Source organism: Myotis daubentonii, chromosome 3, assembly GCF_963259705.1.
Source record: "Myotis daubentonii chromosome 3, mMyoDau2.1, whole genome shotgun sequence".
NCBI lineage: Eukaryota > Metazoa > Chordata > Mammalia > Chiroptera > Vespertilionidae > Myotis > Myotis daubentonii.
In genome coordinates, this window is record NC_081842.1 from 114877308 (window position 1) to 114896588 (window position 19281).

The window sequence follows — 19281 nt, forward strand, 5'->3', positions numbered from 1 at the left end:
AGTAGCTGCAGGGTCCTGGTATGCGTCTGAGATCAGACTGGGTGGTGCTGAGGCCAGGATCCTAGTCTCAAGCAGCTCTGTTTCCCAAGATGGCCGTGCCTGTGCTGGCCACCCAGGAGTGTCCGCGCAGGGAGTGGGATTCCGCCGCCTAAGACTGCCTGGTTTAGCAGCCCCTTAGAAGACCTGAAGAATCTAACTGTCCTTAGCTCATACACACACACCACACGCGTCCACACACTCCTCTATCACTTCCTTGCGCTCTCACACTCTCTCCCTCCCTACCATCCTGCTGGTCGCCATTTTGGAAAACCCCAACAGGTTTTCTTGATAAAAACTCTCAGCAAAGTGGAAATAGGGGGATCATACCTCAACATAATAAAAGCCCTTACGACAAACCTACAGCCAACATCATATTCAATGGGCAAAAACTAAACTCATTTCCCCTAAGAACAGCAACAAGGCAGGGATGCCCACTTTCAACACTCCTGTTTGACCTAGTACTGGAAGTGCTAGCCATAGTGATCAGACAAGTAGAATAAATAAAAGGCATCCACATTGGAAAAGAAGTGAAACTGTCCTTATTTGCAGATGACATGATACTATACATAGAAAACCTCAAAGACTATATCAAAAAATTACTAGACCTAATAAATGAATTTGTCAATGTAGCAGGATATAAAATTAGCACCCAGAAATCTATGGCCTTTTTATACACCAATAATGAACTCACAGAAAGAGAAATAAAAAAAAAAAAATCACATTTATCATTGCACCAAAATAATTAAGATACCTAGGAATAAACTTAACTAAGGATGTAAAAGATCTGTACTTGGAAAACTACAGGGCATTCAAAAAAGAGATAGAGGAAGACATAAACAAATGGAAGAACATACCATGTTTATGGATTGGTAGAATCAATACCATTAAAATGTCTATACTACCCAAAGCAATGTACAGATTCAATGCAATCCCTATTAAAATACCAATGGCATATTTCAAAGATCTAGAACAAACTCTCCAAAAATTCATATTAAAAAAAAGACCCCGAACAGCCACAGCTATCCTGAGAAAGAAGAACAAAGTTGGAGGTATCACAATACCACATATCAAGCTGTATTACCAAGCCATGATTCTCAAAACTTCCTGGTACTGGCACAAGAACAGACATATATGGAACAGAAAAGAGAACCCAGAAATAGACCTAAGCCATTATCCTCAATTAATATTTGACAAAGGAGGCAAGAGCATACAATGGAGTTAAAACAGTTTCTTTAATAAATGGTGCTGGAAAATTTGGTCAGATACATGCAAAAAAATGAAATTAGATCACCAACTTACACCATGCACAAAAACAAACTCAAAATGGCTAAAGGACTTAAATGTAAGATGGGAAACTATAAAAAGACTCCATAGGGAGCAAAATAGCAGACATATATTGTAGCAATGTCTTTACTGGCTCAGCTCCGAGGACAATGGAGACCAAGGAGAAAATAAACAAATGGGACTGCATCAAAATGAAAACTTTTGTACAGCAAAAGAAACCATCAACAAAACAACAAGAAAGCCCACTGCATGAGAGAACATATTTGCCAATGATATTTCTGATAAGGGTTTAATCTCCAAAATTTACAGATAACTCATACAACTTAACAAAAGCAAGATAAACAATCCAATCAAAAAATGGGCAAACGATCTAAATAACACTTATCGAAAGAGGACATACAGAAGGCCCAGAGACATATGAAAACATGCTCAAAGTCACTAATCACCTGAGAAATGCAAATCAAAACAATAATGAGATACCATCTCACACCTGTCAGAATGGCTATCATCAACTAATCAACAAACGACAATTGTTGGCCAGGACCCTCATGCACTGCTGGTAGGAATGTAGACTGGTGCAGCCACTGTGGAAGACAGTATGGAGTTTCTTCAAAAAGTTAAAAATGGAACTTTCATTTGACCCAGTAATACCACTTCTAGCACTATATCCCAAGAAACCAGAAACACCAATCAGAAAGGATAGATGCACCCCTATTTTCATAGCAGCACGATTTACAATAGCTAAGATTTGGAAACAACTGAAGTGCCCATCAGCAGGTGAGTGGATTAAAAAATTGTGGTACATCTACACAATGGAATACTATGCCGCTATTACAAAAGAAGGAACTTTTGCCATTTCCAACAACATGGATGGAACTGAAGAGCATTATGCTAAGCAAAATAAGCCAGTCAGAAAAAGATAAATATCACATGATCTCACTCATATGTGGGATATAATGACCAACATAATTTCATGAACAAGAATAGATCCAGAGACAAATGGTAGGGCGGGCGGGTAGAGAGCAACCAAAGGACTTGTATGCATGTATATTATCATAACCAATGGACACAGACACTGGGGAGGTGGGGGCCTGACTGGGGTGGGAATGTCTGGGGGAGAGGGGTCAATTGAGGAAAAAAGGAGACATATGTAAAACTTCAGACAATAAAAAAAGAAAACTTATGAATACAACTAAAGACTAAGGAATTCATACGCCATTTGCCATCATCTTTCTTGCTGAAACATCCATATTGTCACTGCAGGACATGCTAATTGGTAGAGGGCGGTGTGGACTAAGACAATACTGAGAACATAGTCTGTAATTTGGGTTTATGTTCCAGGCAGATATCCAGACCTATCTGATAACTGTCCTGCATGTCTTTCCATTACCAAAGATATAATTATGAATTAGGATTTTCAAATTTAGGGGAAAAACAAACTACAGAGCAACTGACTGAATAGGGAAGCTCATCCTGTGCTCAAACCCCCACGTGCCCCACAGATACAGCACACAGAGCTTCATTTAGGCATGGGCACAGGAGCAAAGGATGACAAGCCATGCCATGTCTCTCACTGGGACAAAACTATTGTTTTTAATTTTTAATGTAGTTGTAATGCTACTTTTCTAAACATTGTGTTGCAGCTTTTTCTATTAAAATTGTATTTTATGTGCTACTTTCTAGGTATTTTTATGTGCTAACATTTGAGAACATATGCCAAGGAGCTGCAAGCAAATCCAGTGCAGTCACTCACCTACTCAGGTCAGGTAATACCTGGGCAAAGTAGGAGAGGCTTTCCATTGGAAGAAAAAATTAATCCTAATAAGTTTCAGTCTACAACACCCAGCTGTGCAACAAGCCCAGCCAGTTCTAAGAAAGATGAAACAGGTGCAGCCATAAAAGCAGTGACCCACTGGCCTTAAAAAGAAAAAATATATACACAAGTACATTCAGCAGCTCAGTTAAGATGACCTCTAGCCTTCACACTTGTTACAGTGACAGGTCCTCCTTCTAACACACACTAGACTTGACTTTCTCAGGTGACCTGGAAATGACAGGGGAATTATTAGCTATTTCCCTCCAGACATCAACATTTCACAAGCACTTGTGTAGACTTTAACCTCAAAAAAGTTGTTGCTCTGTGTGGTAAACTTTCTTGAAGGCAGCATTAGTAGGTCAAGTTTAAGTGATCAAGGCAGGTAGCACAGCTGTAGAACATGCCATAGGGCCCTCAGTGAAGATGAGGCTGTGCCTGAGGGTCTGAGTAAATGCTGATGCCCTGGGAGACAGGACAGTAGTTTGAACCATATGGTGTTTGACTAATGTTTCGGTGGGGAACAGAGAGCACACGACAGGTGTGCACCAGTAAAGTTGTTCCTCCTCTTCAATCGCTCATGGGAATTCTGAACCAGGTGCGGGGAGAGGACGGAGCAGCGGGGGAAACAGAAGCTACAGTTACATGCACAGCTCCGGATGGGTGCTGGGGGAAGAAAACCATTTTTGAAATTGTTGTTAATTAAACACAATTAAAAGAAAGGGGTCACAACCAACCTCATCTGAAATAGCAATTGATTGAAGGAGACTTAAAAATATGGATTCTAAGCCAAACAGATTTGTTAGCATGCTCCTACTGACCATGGAGCTGCTGGGACTGAAGTGTTGTCATCAGCTGAGTTGCACCTGAGTATTCAGATTGTGTTTGTTTTCTGTTCCAGACTGGTCAAAACACAGGCACTTTGTACTGTTGCAGAACAGAGATGCAGGACTTGAGTTCCTCAATTATAAAGATGATTTTATAGCTTTTTGACAGTTCTAATGAAACTTCAACACTTACAGCACCCTCCTTGTTCAGAAATTTGGGGAAAATTGGTACTGTGAGCTCCATGCCCCTCACAGGCACAGTTGCTCTGCTAATGGACTGGTTCCCATGAGGGCAGTGTGCAACTTCACTCAAAGGTGAAGCTGTCATTACATACATGGATAAACCATGGGGTAACTACAATGCCCTGCAAACATTCAGGAGTGAATTCACCCTCTGAAACAACACCTGTAAAATTCATACATAATCATGAGTTCAGCCATCTTTGGAAATAAACCAAAAGATTGCAAATGTGTGGCTGACAACATTGAGAATATTAAAAGCTCAATCAAGGGGACCAGGGTATAATTTCAGAGAAACCAAACCAAACTGTAATTGTAATTTAGCAAAACAAATCCTAATAAATTTTATTGAACCCAGTTTAAAAACAGACACTGGAACACAAGAGTGAGTGGGTGGCCTGGAGCAGAGACAGGGGCTCAGAGGCCCACCTCCAACAGCATTGGTTCAGGTCATGGGTCTTGATGGGAGGGGCAAGGCTGGAATCAAAGGGGAGGCTCATTCTGCCATGGCAGAGGGCTGACGCATCAGCCTGTCCCAGGCAGGGTCATGCTGGCTCTCCAAAGGTCTTCAGGGCAACCACAGGGAAGGAGGATGGACCCCTTCCCTGAGGCACTGGGAATAGCTCTTCCTTTATAAATCCCTCATGCTAGACTCCACCAAATATTTCTTTTATTTTAGAAAGTGCCCCTTTAAAAACAGCTATTCTGAATTAAGTACCCCCAAAACTCTCATATATTAATACTTCCCTTTGCTCTGACTTCATGGCTACTAAACAATTTTTTCATGATAATTCTTCTCTCTACTAAAGGGACGAAGGTTCCCAAATGGCAAGTATCAATACCAGTCACCAGCATTAAATATGCCTAATTATGAAGGTATAAAATCCAGTTTAATCATCAGCCTCTTAGTTTAATGGGCTCCAATAGCACCAAAGTCATATTCCAGATGAAGTCACTCTCCTGTCCAGCTGAGGCTCCATCCCAGGATGAATCCCCCTTCCCTGGGGCCTCAGTAACAATCCCCTTACCCTCCAGCCTCCTTCCCCCTCATCACCCCCTACTCCCCCACTCCTCGTGAAAGATGCCTGCCCTGCTCTCTTCAAACTACTGCATGAGTGTGAATCACATGGTTAACTTTGTACTAGTTGACTGACAAGAATTTTTCTATCACAGTAAAAACCAGTGAAAGAGCAAGGGGCAGATTTTACCAACACTTGTTGTGGAAGTGGAGTAAGGGTGGAGTGGGGGTGAAGTGGGGGTGGAATGGGGGAGCATTCAGGAGGGTGGGGGAAGAGAGGAAAGGTGGGGGAGAATAAGGTGGAGTGGAGTGGAGTGTGATGGAGTGAGGGATGGAGTAGGATGGAGTGGGGGTAGGTGACTGCTGGTGGGACACAGGAAGCATGTGGAGAATATAGGCATTTTTGAGGATGCACACAGACAAAAGGTATTCTTTCCTCTCTTAAAGCCAGAGGAACCATGAAACCCACATCAGGGCAAGTCATCTGTGCATCCTCACAAACACCGCATGGCAACACTGAGAGGCAGATGTTTACAGAAGGCACTTGCAGGAGGAGAAAAAAAATCCCTACAGCATCAGAGCCCCTCAGCCTGATGGCCTCCTTGCTCAGTCAATTTAACAGTTGAAGCAGAAGCAAATGGCAAAACTGAAATGCTGAAGGTGACCAGTTTTCAAGACTGAGCTTCAAGTAGCTGTTCCTAAGAAACAGACAACATCTTATAACCTGCACGCCGACTCTGGCTTAGAGAGAAGGTTACACGTCTGACGTGGACTGGCATGGTAAAAGTGGGACACAGGTCACCACAGGATGTTTGCACAGAACCCTGAGACTGGCACAACATATGGAGAGAATACTAATAGGGCCCACAAACACCCCTTAATCCCAGGCAGCTCCACATATTAGCAACTAGAAGTTAACACCAGATGCTCAAGTATAGGAGCAGCCTGTTTAGGATCTGTGTGGTTTATTTTACAATCTGTAATGTGGATGAAAACTGTGTCCTACATTGTGTTCCTAGTTATTCCTTCTTGTTCTCTTGATACAGTCCTACATTGAGAACTCCTAGACCTTTTTAAGCAAGTACCCTAACCAGAGCCCCCAACTACAGTTGGTGGTCACCATATCAGGGCCTGAGGTGGTAGCTCAGGGTCAACACCATACACCATCTATTTCTGTGAACTGTGTCTCCCTTTCAATGTCAGACATGCTGAGAGGCCCTCTTTGGCCTAAAATATCTCCCCAGGCAGATCCATCACAAGCCTGTAAATGAAGACGTTTCATATAGAGCTTGCCTTCCAAACTGGGCCTAAGTAGAGATTTGTCTTCTTTTTAGCAGTGTGATGTGAATTTAACCTTTTTAAAAATATAGATTTTATTGATTTTTTACAGAGAGGAAGGGAGAGGGATAGAGTTGGAAACACTGATGAGAGAGAGACATCAATCAGCTTCCTCCTGCATACTCTCTACTGGCGATGTACCCACAACCAAGGTACATGCCCTTGACCAGAATCAAACCTGGGACCCTTTAGTCCACAGACTGAAGCTCTATCCACTGAGCCAAACTGGTTAGGGCTGAATTTAACCTTTTAACATTTGGACATTTTAACATTTAACATTTTTGAACCTTGGTTTCATCATCTATAAAATATAGATTACAACCTCCAACTTGCAGGTTATTATGATTGTAATGGATAAAGCAGAATTACAGCTAGCACTGGAACACAGCATTCAATGCAGAGTAGTTATTGCCCAGCCAGTGTTGCTCAGTGGTTGAGTGTCAACCTATGAACCAGGAGGTCACCGTTAGATGTCCGGTCAAGGCACAAGCCCGGGTTTCGGGATCAATTCCCAGTAGCAGACGTGCAGGAAGTAGCTGATCAAGGATTCTCTCTCATCATTGATGTTTCTATTCCTCTCTCACTCCCCCTTCCTCTCTGAAATCAATAAAAATGTATTTTTAAAAAATGCATAGTAGTTATTATTGTTACTGATTTTATTTTAAGATCTGTGAGACAGAGGTAATAATCTACACAAGACTGGATAAGAATTAAGTGAGGTAACATATGTTAAGCACCTGGCAGTACTGACATGTAGAAGGTGCTCAGGAATGATCATTCCCAGGCCCTCCTTTCTCTGTTCCCCACATTCACCCTGTGGAGAACCATGGGCTGCAGAAAACTTCTGTCCAATGTCACCTGAGTCCCCCCCCAGACCTCCCCATTATCTAGTCAGCACAGACCCGTGTGTTAGATGGGCCCACTGTGCACCAGTACCAAGAGCTTGTCCCTAAGGAAACAGGACAGACGGGTTTCAGTGGAATAGACACTAGGAGATATAGGCAGGTATTCATTAAGGGCCCTTATGAATAGTCCCGTGAGTGACAGAGCTCAGCTTTGACAAGGTTAAGGCTTTTACAGGTTTAGATGTCCCTTAGCAAGCTTAAGGAAAGAACTGTGGAGCAAGGAGTTTGCTGGTTAATGTAGCAAGAAAGTCCAGAGGGCCTATCTGATAAATAGGACTAGAGACAGTACTCAGAGTGCTCTCAGGAAGCGTGCTGCATGCCTTCTCCTGCTCTGCTGTCTTCCTTTTCTATCCCTTTCTCAAGAAGCACCTCTGCATGGAAGCCCCTGCTCAACAGCTTCGCGTACTTAGTGTACAGAGGGAGTCTCTTTCTCAGTACTTCCAGCGAATCCCTGGGCCACAATTTATTGGACCAACCTGGACCAGGTGACCAGCCCCATACCAGTCATTGAGGCCAAAGGGATGGAATTGCTAATTGGCCAGGCTTTGGGGACATGTCTACCCTTGGAGCTAAGATATATGGTTGTTGTGACAGGGGAGTGGGAGTAGTTACAGCTCCCACCCGAACTCCATGGACTGAATGGGTGATGAGTAGTTTGCCAAAGAAAAATACACAGCACTAAGATTAAAAGAAGCAAGAATAGATGCTAGAGAAACAGAACATTCCAGAGGACCTAAGATACAGGGCAGGGTTAACTGGGCCACACAGCATCTCTGGCCAGTGTAGCAAACCTTGGAGATGAGAGGAGAGCCAGATAATTTTCAGGTACATGTCTACTTACAGCTCTCCCCCTGTCTGGCCACTAGTAAGTAGATCACTACCTTCCCACCAGCCTTTTCATACAACCTCTAAAACACCCATGATTTACTGGCTTTATGACACCTTAGAACAGTGGTTCTCAACCTTCCTAATGCCGTGACCCTTTAATATAGTCCCTCATGTTGTGGTGACCCCCAACCATAAAATTATTTTCGTTGCTACTTCATAACTGTAATTTTGCTACTGTTATGAATCATAATGTAAATATCTGATATGCAGGATGTATTTTCATTGTTACAAATTGAACATAATTAAAGCATAGTGATTAATCACAAAAACAATATGTAATTATATATGTGTTTTCCGATGGTCTTAGGCGACCCCTGTGAAAGGGTTGTTCGAACCCCAAAGGGGTCGCGACCCACAGGTTGAAAACTGCTGCCTTAGAAGAGCTTACATTTTTTAGGGTGGGACTCCAGCTGTAGGTTAAAGCCACTCACCCTGCTGTTGTCCTGCCCAAGCCGGTGTGGATAGGGACGAGGGCAGAGTGCTGGTCATTAACACCTTCACTTGAGGAGCCTTATTTCTCAAAAGGTGCTCTGAACTGAGTAATAAAGACTCCTCATAATCACAGTTTGTTGATCAGACCCCTGTGCAAGATCCTGCTGAAACTTGCCACACTGAAAAACAGCCATCCGTGTATCTCCTAATAGGTCCCTGGTCCCTGGCAGATCTGCAGATGCCTCCTCAGTACCGACATTCTTCCTATGAACAACTTTATTAAAGGCTTCTGGAAAGACTAAGTAAGTTGTTTTATCTACCACTTTATTTCAAGGACTTCTGACAGGTTCAAGCAGCATAATTTTGCTCACTTCAAGGCATCCCTACCTGTTCTATTCAGATTTTCCCATGCAGGTACCTAGAAGACTCATGGATGCTTCAATTTGCTTCACGGTCTTGACTGATTCCCAAGACGCTACGCTGTGTCTGCCATCCCCTAGGATAAGCCCACATTCTTCCTCCAGCATCTGCAGAGCACAGTGAATGTGACTTTCATTAATAACAGAGTGAAGGCCTGCCCATCTGGCCATTGCCCTACAAGCTGCATTTAAGGGTGAGGTAGGTCCACACCACATCAACAAGACAGCCAGGAAGATTGGTTCTTACCCTATTCATACATTCAGATCATTTACGGAGATGTTTAAAAATAGCCATGCCTGAGCCCCATCCCAAGTTCTCGGGCATCAGTCCAGGCCATCATTTCTGATTCATCTGAAGGCTGCTATCACCTGGGAAGAAACACCTGCAAGTGTCCTAGGAACCATGTACCCCATTTGTTTTGTCTTGGGTACCTGAGGAGGTCAGCTTTAAAGGAGGCCAAATCTCTTGCACTTATAAAAATAAAAACTGTCTAGTCACAAAGGACAGTGACTGATGAAGGAAGTGTGTCACCTAACTATAAAGGATCAGAGCATCAGGGTACATTTAGCAAAATTTTGTAGTGACAATATGTTGGGCCAGGGTATTTGCTATTCCCAGATTCTTACACTCATTTGATATATGACCTGGGATTAATCTACCAACCTCTTTGTCAAATTTACTCACTTAAGTAATGAGCATGATCTTCTTGGCATTTAGAAGAACCTTTAGCCCTAGCTAGTTTGGTTCAGTGGATAGAGTGTTGGCCTGAGGACTGAAGGGTCTGGGTTAGATTCCAGTCAAAGGCACCTGCCTGGGTTGTAGGCTGGATCCCCAGTAGGGGGCATGCAAGAGGCAGCCAATCAATGATTCTCTCTCATCATTGATGTTTCTATCTCCCTCTTCCTGCCTCTCTGAAATCAATTTTTAAAAGACCCTTTAAAGAAACAAAAGGCATTAAGTCTCATCTAAAAGTAATTTTTGACCTACAATAGCTGAAAGGAAAAAAATAAGCCATAGAAGTTGTTAATGGGAGAGAGCAAGTCTTCCCGATAAAGGCTACCTTTACCTTTCTCCCCATTGCCATCATTCTCTATGTTCAGAAACAAGAGACAATAATATTGGAAATGCACCAAACTAGCTAAAGATGTGTTAAAATTCCCTCAGTGTGCTGACAATAAATGCTTTGAGCATTAAGCTATCAGAGCATCTCAGAACTGAAATGCCTTCAGGATAAATTAGAGATCCAGAAGTCTCAACAATCTGTTACCAAGTGGAAAAGCCCACCCCAGACCTACAATCATCATCATGCATTATCAAAATGTCTTTTTTAAATAGAGAAACAGAAAATCAAAAGTGAGGTGGAAAAGATGTTATTAGCCATTACAAGGTCCCATGACAATAAAAAACTAATCAATTATATCCAGTGAGAAAGACTGTGGGTCAGGGCTTACATAGTGATGCCTCATGACAGTATTGCTTCCGAAGTCTTCAGCACTCCTAGGTCAAGTGGCTAAGAAGATGGACTTAAACTCTTTATGTGGCCTCCATTACCATAAGAGGAGAACTAGTAAGCAGGATGGTTAATCCTCCCCGGCTCAGGGATCTGACCCTAGTGTGCAGCTATTTGATTCAGGAGAGCATAGTAAGCAACTGAGGTTCTCTCTATGTGAAGATGACTGAGAAGGACCACAGGCAGTTCATCTCACAAGATAAAGTCCTGTGGCAAGTACTGAGGTGTAGACATCATGTCTTGGAAGACCACCAACCTAGATTTATTCCCATCAAAACAATCCATTCCTTCCTTCCTTCTTCTATTTGCTCTTTCAGAAAACATTGTATTTCAACTGTGTGGTAGACTTCATGCTAGGAATGGTGCATACAGAGCTTAAAAGAAAATGTCTCTCATTCAAGGAGTGTGATAAGAGTTGTCACAGTTTTCATATTGTCATTATTTCTGATGAGTCCAATGCATGCTGCAATGACCAGTGTTGAGGTTCAATGCTGTTTAAAAGACCCTCAAAAAAATGTTCCTCTATTGTTGCATTCAGACAATGAGCTATTGTGTATGCAAAAAGAAATGGACGTGGGGTATAAATTTGACATTTGTGAAACAAATATTTGTTGTTACATGAACAACTACAATTCCATACTTTCTCACAGAGCAACAACTGCTTTCAGGACCTAAAAAAAGAAGAAATATACCAAAAATGAAGCAGTTATATTTGCCTCACATCAAGCAATGCAACTAAAAGCAGGAGTAATTGCCAAATTTTTCAAAAAAGACGGAAGAAAATTTCAAAGCACAAGAGGCTAGTATTACTGACTAAAGGGTTATGCAGAACTACTGTTAAGACATTACGGCAGAGTTTAAAACGTTTTTTATTTTAGAGGTTTAAAAGTAATGGTGAATCTTATACTCTATAGTTTGTTAGGTTTGATTAAATCTAGTATGTCCAGACTAACTTTCACCGCAAGCAAACACATAACTACCCTTTAAAGTGCTTGAGGATTTGTAAAGGGCAGTTCCACATTTCATGACAAAGTAGCCACTTGCAGACTTTTATTTGAAACAAAGAGAGGTCTGGGTACCCAAAGCAAAACTTGCCTTCTCAATTGCCCTCCCCTCCCTTTTTCTCCTTGCTAAAAGAACCCCAAGTTGTTTCAAGGCTTGGGGGGCCTTGTGCTTCAGAGGAGATTTGGTTCTCCTCCACCCCAAGGAATCTTAATTAATCAATCCCAACATGATGACCTCTTCTCTTTCTTATTGGTTGTCTTAGGGGTGGCATGTAATCCAGATCTGATCAATGAGATATGAAGGGCTGGTAGAGGGAGGAGGCAAGGCTTCTGGGATCTTAATAACAAAGATGCATGGGGAGAAAAGAAAAGTATCTTTTCCACCTCTGGGCCTGGAGCTACCAGAGCCATCTTGCAACCATAAGGAGGCTAGCTGAAGGATAAAGACACATACTGAACATGGCAGAGAAGGAAGATGGAGTGCACCTAAATCCTTGATAACACCATTGAGCCACTTTCTTAAACAAGTAAGTGTAACAGTTTTCTGTTATGTGAGCTATTAAACATCTTTATTATTAATCCATTGTTAGTAGCTGGGTTTTCTGCCCAAAGTCATGTAATTGGTACATTCCCACCTCCCTACTATTGCCATGAAGCCACCTTCCCTTCACTTCTTCAAATACAAATAGAAGCTTAAAACAACACACTTATTATTGCAGTTACTGAGAGTCAGGGGGTCAGAAATGGCCCAGCTGGGTCCTCTGAAAAGCTGGAGTTAAGGTGTTAGGCAGAGCAAGGTTCTTCTCATCTTAGGAGTCAGCTGGAGAAGGTTCTACTTCCAAGCTCCCTTGGATTGATGGTAGAAATTATCTCCTTGTGGCTGTAAAACTCATGATAGCTTACTTCTTCAAATCCAACATTGGACATAACAAGACAGTCTGCTAGAGACATAGAGTCTTATCAACACTAATAAAAGAGAAAAATGGTAATTGGAGTACGAACTACCCTTTTCATTGGCTAATCAGGGCTATATGCAAATTAACTGCCAACTGAGATGGCAGTTAACTGCCAACAAGATGGCAGTTAATTTGCATATGTAGGCACAATGCAGGGAGGCGAAAGGGAAAGCAGGAAGAAGCCCCCTGCCACTGACAGTGATCGGAAACCCAGGGGGGAGCTAAGAGCTGGGGCCGCCTTTGCCCTGCCCCCCAGCCATGATCAGAGAATCAGGTGCCTTTGCCGCCCTGGCCAGTGATAGCAGGAAGTAGGGGTGGAGCCAGCGATGGGAGCTGGGCACGGTCGAAGCTGGCAGTCCCAGGAGCTAGGGGTCCCTTGCCTGGGCCTAAAGCGAAGCCCACGATTGTGGGGCCGCTGCAGCTGCGGGTCCCCGCTGCCCGGGCCGAACGCCTAGGCCAGAGGCGTCAGGCCTGGGCAAGGGGCCGATCCTGCGATTGGAGGGTGATGGGGGTCAATGCCTGAGGGCTCCCAGTATGTGAGAGGGGGCAGGCTGGGCTGAGGGACACTCCCCCGCCCCCCCCCCCACACCCAGTGCACGAATTTCGTGCACCGGGCCCCTAGTATAATATAACATAATTAGGGAGTGACATCACTTTCGCCACATACTGTAATGAAGCAGAGCAGTGGGGTTAGAAGTTAAGTCACGGGACTCACCTATACTCAAGGGAAGAGAATTGCACAGAAGCATGAACAGTAGGAGGCAGGGGTCATGGGGTCATCTTAGAATCTTTTCAGTTAGTTAATTGCTCTCATGGAATTGGAGACTAATTCTATCTTATTCTAATACTAGAGGCCTGGTGCACGAAATTTGTGCATGGTGGGGGGATGTCCCTCGGCCCAGCCTGCACCCTCTCTAATCTGAGACCCCTCAAGGGATGTCCAACTGCCAGACATCCCTCTCACAATCCAGGATTGCTGGCTCCCAACTGCTCGTCTGCCTGCCCACCTGATTGTCCCTAATCGCTTCTGCCTGCCAGCCTGATCACCCCCCTAACCACTCCCTTGCCAGCCTTGTTGCCCCTAACTGCCCTCCCCTGCTGGCCTGGTCGCCCCCAACTGCCCTCCCCTTCAGGACTGATCCCTCCCAACTGCCCTGCCTGCTGGCCTGGTCACCCGCAACTGCCCTCCCCTGACGGCCATCTTGTGTCCACATGGGGGTGGCCATCTTTGACCATATGGGGGTGGCCATCTTGTGTGTTGAAGTGATGGTCAATTTTCATATTACCTCTTTATTATATAGGATTATTTATCTTGTTTTAATTTAACTACGAAGGCTCAAAAATATGTTTATAAAAATGTAGATCTTTCTGGAAATGAAATATGTTGACTGCAAAGGTTCTAGATATCTTGAGATATCTTGCCTAAGTTGGAAAGTCATTTTAGGAGGATGTGGCTAAAGGGGTTTACACTTTAGCAAGCGTTTCATGGAGCAAGATGGAGGGAGAACATTGTGGAGTTAGATGACTTCTAAGGTGCTTCTTATTCTTTCAGGCACATCACAGAATCACAGAGTGTTAGAGTTGGAAAGCATGTTGAGATGAAGCCTATCTCCTGCACTTTCCAGATGAGAAAACAAAGGTCTACAGAAGTCAAAATGTTTTATGTTCATTTAAGCCACTGATGGTAGAAAATGAATTTACGTAATACCTGTCTTATAGTCTAAATGGGAGAAAGCAGTAAAAATATAACATAATGGACAATAAGTGTCTTGCAATGAAATTATATTTAACACTCCAGAAACCCAGAGGAAAAGAGGAACCTCAGGAATGAGACATACTGTGGGGGCAGATGATCCAGTTAGATTCAGCCCAGTGGACATTGAGTGTAAGAAATATTCAGGTGTTAAGTCTGGTATAGGGCTTCTCAAACCTTAATGTTCACATTAATTTACCTAAAGACTTTATTTAAAATGCAGCTCATGATTCAGCAGGTGTGGGGTGAAGCCTGAGGTTTCCCATTTCTAATAAGCCCCCAGATGATACAGATGCTACTCATTCTCAGACCATAGTCTGAGTAGCAAGATTAATAAGGTATTTGAATAATCAGGGCTCCGATATTTACTCTTCATTCCCTTCACCTCATTCCATTGTCCACTCCCTGGATAGGGATAAGACCAGAGGCTGCTGCCAGGATGAGGAAGAGAGACACTGAAGAGATTTTAAGATAGGACCAACTTCACCAGAAGGCCAGGGTAGATAGCTGTGGGACCTGGGAAGGGAGGTGGTGTGTTAGTTGATGCAAAGATTTCATCCACATCCATCAGTGGATGTGGTGATTGCAGAGGGTGGGGCAAGGGGGTGGAAGAGGGCATAGCAGGGATAAATGGTGAGGGAAAAAATAAAATAATAAATAAATAAATCTAATATTTTTAAACTGCCTTTTTTAATTAGTTGGGATAATATTGCTCAACATGAACATACAGGTTTCAGGTGTGGGTTTCTATGTTACAATATTTGTATATTGTGCCTTTTGCCCACCACCCAAAGTTAGATCTTATCCTGCTACCTTATATTAGGTCCCTTTCTCGCCCAACCCCACTCCCCCATCCCTCTGGCAATCACCACACTGCTGTTTGAGTTCCTGAGGTTCAGTTTTATATCCCACATATGAGTGAAATCATATAGTTCTTAGCTTTTTCTGTCTGACTTATTTCATTTAGCATAATGTCCTCATTGAGGACAATGCTTAATCTCCTCAATCCATGTTGCTGCAAATGGCCCTATTTCATCCTTTCTTATGGCTGAGTAGTATTCCAAATCTTCTTTATCCAGTCTTCTACCATGGGACACTTTGGTTATTTCCATGTGTTGGCCACTGTGAAAAATGTTCCAATGATTATAGGGGTGCATATCTTTGTGAATACATGATTTCGAGTTTTTCAGGTATATAGCCAGGAGAGGGATTACTGGGTTGTATGGTAGCTCTATTCTTAATTTTCTGAGGAATTGCCAGACTGCTTTCCATAGTGGTTGTACCAGTGTACATTCCCACCAGCAATGAATGAGGGTTCCCTTTTTTCCACAACCTCTCCAACACGTGTTATTGCTTATCTTGTTCATAATGGCCACTCTAAAAGGTGTGAGATGGTATCTCATTGTAGTTTTGATTTACTTTTCCCTAATTAACAGTGAGGTTGAACATCTTTTAATATATCTATTGGCTGTTTGTATGTCTTCTTGAGAGAGGTGTATTTTCAGGTCCTCTGCCTAGTTTTTGATTGGGTTGTTTGTTTGGTATTGAGTTTTATGAGTTCTTTATATATTTAGAAAATTAAACCTTTGTTGGGGCTACTGTTTGCAAATATCATCTCCCATCTGGTTGGCTGCCTCTTTGTTTTGTTGTCAGTTTCTTTTGCTGTGCAGAAGCTTTTTAGTTTGATATAGTCCCGTTCATTTATTTTTGCTTTTACCTCCCTTGCCTTTGGGGTCAAGTTCATAAAATGTTCTCTACGACTGAAGTCCATAAGTTTGTACCTATATTTTCTTCTATGTAACTTATTGTTTCAGGTATTATATTTAGGTCTTTGATTTATTTTGAATTAATTTTTGTATATGGGGACAAACTGTAATCCAGTTTCATTCATTTGCATGTGGCTTTCCAATTCTCCCAACACCATTTATTGAAGAGATAACTTTATTCCATTGTGTATTTCTGGCTCCTTTATTGAAAATTATCTGTCCATATATATGTGGTTTTATAGCTGGACTCTCTATTCTGTTCCATTAATCTGTGTGTCTGTTTCTCTGCCAATACCAAGCTGTTTTAATTATCTCAGTGCTTTAGTATCATTTGAAGTCAGGTAGTGTGATACCTCCAGCTTTGTTCTTTTTTCTCATGATTGCTTTGGCTATTTGAGGTCTTTTGTAGTTCCATACAAATCTGATTTTTTATTCTATGTTTTTAAAAATGACACTGGGATTTTGATGGGGATTGCATTAAATCTGTATATTGCTTTGGATTACATGGCCTTTAACTATGTTGCTTCTTCCAACCATAAACACAAAATATTTTTTCATTTGTTGTGTCTTTTTTAATCTATTTTTAAAATATATTTTATTGATTTTTTACAGAGAGGAAGGGAGAGGGATAGAGAGTTAGAAACATCAATGAGAGAGAAACATCGATCAGCTGCCTCCTGCACATTCTCTACTGGGTATGTGCCCACAACCAAGGTACATGCCCTTGGCCGGAATCGAACCTGGGACCCTTGAGTCCGCAGGCTGACACTCTATCCACTGAGTCAAACTGGTTAGGGCTAATCTATTTTAATAATGCTTTGTAGTTTTCAGTACATAGGTCTTTATTTTATTTGTTAAGTTTATTCCTAGGTATTTTATTCTTTAGATTGCTATTGCAAAAGGAATTTTTTTTTCATTTCTTTTTCTGAAGTGTTGTTAGTATAAAGGAAGGCAATGGACTTTTTTGCACATTGATTTGTATCCTGCAACATGACTGTGTTTGTTAATTGTTTCTAATGATTTTGGTGGTGTCTTTTGGGTTTTCTATATACAGAATCATGTAGTCCACAAAAAGTGAGTTTGACTTCTTCCTTATTTGGATGCCTTTTATTTTTTTTCTCTTGTCTTATTGCTCTGGCTAGGACTTCCAGCACTATGTTGAATAAGAGTGGTGAGAATGGACAACCTTGTTTTTTTCCTGATTTAGAGGAAAAACTTTCAGTTTTTCACCATTGAGTATAATATTAACTGAGGGTTTATCATAGATGGCCTTTATTATGTTGAGGTACTTCTATTCCTATTTTATTGAATGTTTTAATCATAAATGGATGTTGTATCTTATCAAATGCTTTTTCTGCATCTATTGATAAGACTGTATTATTTTTATTCTTTTATATTTTAATGTGGTATATTACATTGATTGATTTGCATATGATGAACCATCCTTGTGCCCCTGGAATGAACCCCACTGGAGCATGAAGTATTGTTTTTCGGTTGTACAGTTGTATTCGATTAGCTAGTATTTTGTTTAGGATTTCTGCATCAGAGATATCAGTCTCTAGTTTTCTCTCTTTGTGTTATCTTTGCCAGGTTTTGGTGTCAAGGTTATATTGGCCTCATAAAATGTGTTGGGTTATACTGGCTTCTTCAATTTTTTGGAGAAGTTTGAGAAGGTTTTAAGTCTTCTTTGAAAGTTTGGTAGAAATCACTGGTGAAGCCATCTGGTCCTGGACTTTTCTTTTTGGGAGGATTTTCATGGTTGTTTCAATTTCCTCACTGCTGATCAGTCTATTTAGATTTTCCAGTTCTTAATAATTTAGCCTAAAAAGGTTCTTTATTTCTAGGAACTTATCTATTTCTTCTAGGTAATTGAATTTGGTGGTGTATGGTCTTTTATAATCTAGTATGATCCTTTGTATATCTGTGATGACTGTTGTGTCTTTTACTCTCTCATTTCCGATTTTATTTATATGGGTCTTTTCCCTTTCTTCCTTAGTGATTCTAGCTAGGGGTTGTCAAATTTATTAATATTTTCTAAGAACCAACTCTTTGTTTTATTGATTTTTTGTACAGTAGTTTTATTCTCTATTTCTTTTAATTCTGCTCTAGTTTTTATTATTTCCTTTCTTCTGCTGACTTTAGGTTGCTTTTGTTCTTTTCCTAGTTCTTTAAGATGTGATGCTAGGTTGTTTACTTGGGATTCCTCTTGTTTCTTAAGATAGGCCTGTGATGATATAAACTTTCCTCTTATTACTGCTTTCACTGCATCCCAGAGGTTTTGATATGTTGTATTGTCATTCTCATTTGTCTCTAAATATCTTTTGATCTCATTTATTTTTTCTTTGATCCAGTCATTTTGTAGTAGTACATTCTTTAATATCCACAAATTTGTGGGTTTCTTTACTTATTTTTATCATTGATTTCTAATTTCAAGGCATCATGGTCAGAGAATATGCTTGGTATAATTTCAATCTTCTTGAATTTATTGATGTTAGTTTTGTGACCCAGAATATCGTCAATCCTTAAGAATGTTCCATGTACACTAGAAAAGAATGTATAATCTGATATTCTGGGATGAAAGGTTCTGTAAATGTCAATTTGGTCTAGTGTTTGATTTAAGGTCAATATTTCTTTACTAATTTTCCATTTGGTTGATCTATCTAGACCTGTAAATGGAGTATTAAGGTTCCCTACTATGATTGTGTTTTGACCTGTTTCTCCGTTTAGTTCTGTGAGTAGTTGTTTGATATATTTCAGTACAACCTGATTGGGTGCATATATATTAAGAGTGTTATGTTTTCTTGATGTAGTGTTCCCTTTATCGTTATAAAGTGTCCATATTTGTCTCTTGCTAATTTTCTTTTCTTAAAATCTATATTGTCAGATATAAGTATGACTACACCTGCTTTTCTGTGGATGTTATTTGCTTGGAAAGTCATTTTTACCCTTCCATTTTGAATCAGTTTTTGTCTTTGCAGCCTAGATATGTCTCTTGTAGGCAACATATGTTTGGGTTTTGCATTTTGATCCACTCTGCTATTCTGCGCCTCTTTATTGGTGAAGTTAGAGCATTTACATTTAAGGTAAT